The following is a 3,293-nucleotide window of genomic DNA, read 5'->3' as shown; positions in this document are numbered from 1 at the left end:
AGAGCTTTTATTACGACGCCGCTAAGGGAACAAATGGTGTTTTCGTGGTGGAGGAAAACCCACGTGGGGAAAAACCACCGTGCCATCGGAGGGATTACAACTAACCCAATCTGACATCACTCTCTTTTTTCCACCACCGCTGGGGATCGAACCGAAATTCTTAGGAGAGCGAGTGGTCTGAAGTTCACGCTTGATAGCTCACGCTTGATAGCACACAGTAGTACAATGACTGTGCGCGTTAGCGATCACGGCTACCGAGGCACCCTCGAAAAAGGCCCCGTTCTACGAAAGGTAAGTTTGTTTCTTTGAACTTGTGAGGGATTCTTTATGAAATTAGGCAACATTCGGCAACGTCACATTACATGTAGAATTGAAACAGGAGTTGAGGCAATTTTTGATTTCACTGTCCCATCCCATCCCCCCTGCATTTAGGCCTAAAAGGTTAATCGCTTTAAAGCGAGAGTCTATATTTAGTTTTTGTGAGTACTGCAATAGTGCTTAAGGCAGGATGGATCATCATGGTTCAACGGAACATCGGGTGCTTATAGCCTGACATAGTTTAATCGCCCGTCTAGAGACATTTGTAAACACTTCCCCCTCGCGACACAATATGGGCCTGTCGACGGATGCAGTTGATTTTCTAGGGGTACCTGGGGCATCTGTATCCTCCCTTCGAGCTTCATTACTGACCGTTTTCGGCACTTAGGTCTACAGAGATGTATCTTACAGATAGGGGGGCAATGACATCAGTCATCCTTCCGCGAGAGTTTCGACTGTTGTTTCCAATATCGTTGGGTTGGTCGAGTTGTTGTTAAAATCACACATCAAACATGTCAGCGTTTGTCATCTCCTTCCCCGAGCGAAAACTAGGAAACATAAGGGCGACGTCACTATCGACATCTACATTAGCCGTGTGTTGAGAGCAAACGAGATGTTAGCTGAGGTATTTGTAAACATGGCGGAGGTGACTTTTTGGTCTCATTATCGGGATCTGTGGGATCCAACTGCCGTTTACGGTAATAATGGGGTCCATTTTGACAATATCAAACCTTACCATCACTCAATGAGAGGTGGTGTTATTCATACACTGAAAAGAAAGCTTTCGATACCAGTCTCTTGTGCGATTGTCCAATTGTTTACATTTTGACTTTGGAGATATGGAAGAGTTACTTCCCTTATACATCCCAACCAAGCGGCCCACCCATGCATGACTGTAGTGGTTATATTTATCCCCCCTTTGATCAAAACGGACCTTCCAGACTTTCCTCGTTCAACCCCAAAGGTCGTGGTACTTTACAAGTGGCTGTTGTTCCTGACACATATGTATGATTCGTATGCATTTATTTTCATACTATTTTATTTTCACACCACCACTGTTGGTGCCATGTATGTGTAATGCTGGGTAAATATGCCCATTTTTGAATACAGTGTCTTATTTTCACAACTCCTAATTGTGTTCATGTGTTAGGTTTAAAGAGTACAGGTGTGTTTCTCGTTGAACACTCCTTTGGGCGACACATTTGGAGTGGCAATTTAATTTTCATGGTAAATGTTCAGTTCTTTTTATGTTATTTTAATAACTCATTGCCACTTTCCTTTTGTGTTCATATACATTTAACAAAAAAAATTGTCATAATAATGTTTGAATTAGTATTGGGTCCCAGGTGTCGGTTGATCATGTTTACTGCTTGCAGTTTACATATACGCCATACTTCATTTTCATATGAAGGTGTAAAATCGGCCGTACACTAGTGATAAAAAATATCGGTGTGACCCTTGTCTGGGCACTCTTATGGGCGACTCCTATGGGGTTAACTGAATATACATATAAAAAAGCAGATTACCCATTGGTGTTCATGTATTTATGGCTGTTTAACAGTTATATATTAAAGGAAGATGTATCATTACAGGTGGTTTCTGTATGAATTTCAAAGGGCATATTTATTTTACACTTGCATATTTGATACACTTTTTATTCTAAGTGTTGCTGTTAGCGTTTTCTGCGCTCTGAAATGTTTTTGATTGAAGGTTATGGCTCCAAAAAACAGGAGCTCAAAGGAGGTCACTCCAAGGAGACGGGCGGCTGTGGCAAACCCATATGCTCCACCAATATTTTAATCAATATTCCGTTCCTTAGAGAGGCTTTCAATGCAGGTATTGAAGAAGCTCGTCTTAAATTTCATCGTGAAACTCAGCCCCTTCAAGGTCAACAATACAACATTTCTACACCAGACCCTTCAACATCTTCACAGATGCAAGAACCACAAGCTCCCTTACCACCACATGTGGTACCACATACGTCGCAGGTGACGAACCCAATTGCCATACCGGTGTCATCATCAGTGATCATGGAGCAGACCACTATGCTCAGCCAAGAGCCTTCACAGACACATGACCTGGGGCCCACACTGACCTCTGCCATTGGTAAGTGTCATACAAAGTCTGTAGCGTCCATTCCGTTGCCATTTGCAGGAGCACCCCCTTCATCCAATGAGCCTTTTCATTCCAGCACCATACATGTACCTCTTAATCAACTGGTGTCTGAAAAAACAAAAGAATCACTTTTACTGGTGACTCGTTTGGAAGATCTTGCAACAATCTGAAGTCTGCATATGAGATGCCCCATATAATAGACCAAAAGTTAACAGCTGAACTTCAGGCTAATCGCATTGCTGGTCCTTTTGAAATATCTCCCTTTCCCAATATGCATTTAAGTCCATTAGGTGTGGTACCAAAGAAAGAAAAGGGAAAGTATCGATTAATCCATCATTTGAGCTATCCTCGTGGGGACTCTATTAATGATGGCATTCCAGAGGAATATTCCTCTGTGCATTATGCTACTATAATGATGCCATTTTGTTCATCAAAGGGACCAGTAATGCTTATATGGCCAAGACCGACATTGAATCTGCTTTCAGAACCATTCCCATTCATCCATCAAACCATCATCTTTTAGGCTTCAGATGGAATAACAAATTTTACTTTGATAAATGTTTACCAATTGGGTTAGCAGAAAGTTGCAGGATCTTTGAAGAGTTCAGCACAGCACTCGAGTGGATTGCATACCAACAGTTTAGTGCTAGCGCTATCATTCATGTACTGGATGGTTTTCTCCCCATAGAAAACACACCAGAGCAGTGCCGTAGAGTCTTGTCAGATTTTCAGGCGTCAGGCGTTATGTCGGCACCTTTGTCGGTTGAAAAAACATTTGGCCCTGACTAAGTCATGCCATTCCTTGGCATCACTCTTGATGCTATTTTAATGGAGGCTCACCTCCCACTGGATAAACTCTA

This window comes from Mizuhopecten yessoensis, unplaced genomic scaffold, assembly GCF_002113885.1.
Source record: "Mizuhopecten yessoensis strain PY_sf001 unplaced genomic scaffold, ASM211388v2 scaffold6373, whole genome shotgun sequence".
Classification (NCBI taxonomy): Eukaryota; Metazoa; Mollusca; class Bivalvia; order Pectinida; family Pectinidae; genus Mizuhopecten; species Mizuhopecten yessoensis.
Note: the sequence above shows the minus strand (reverse complement) of the source record.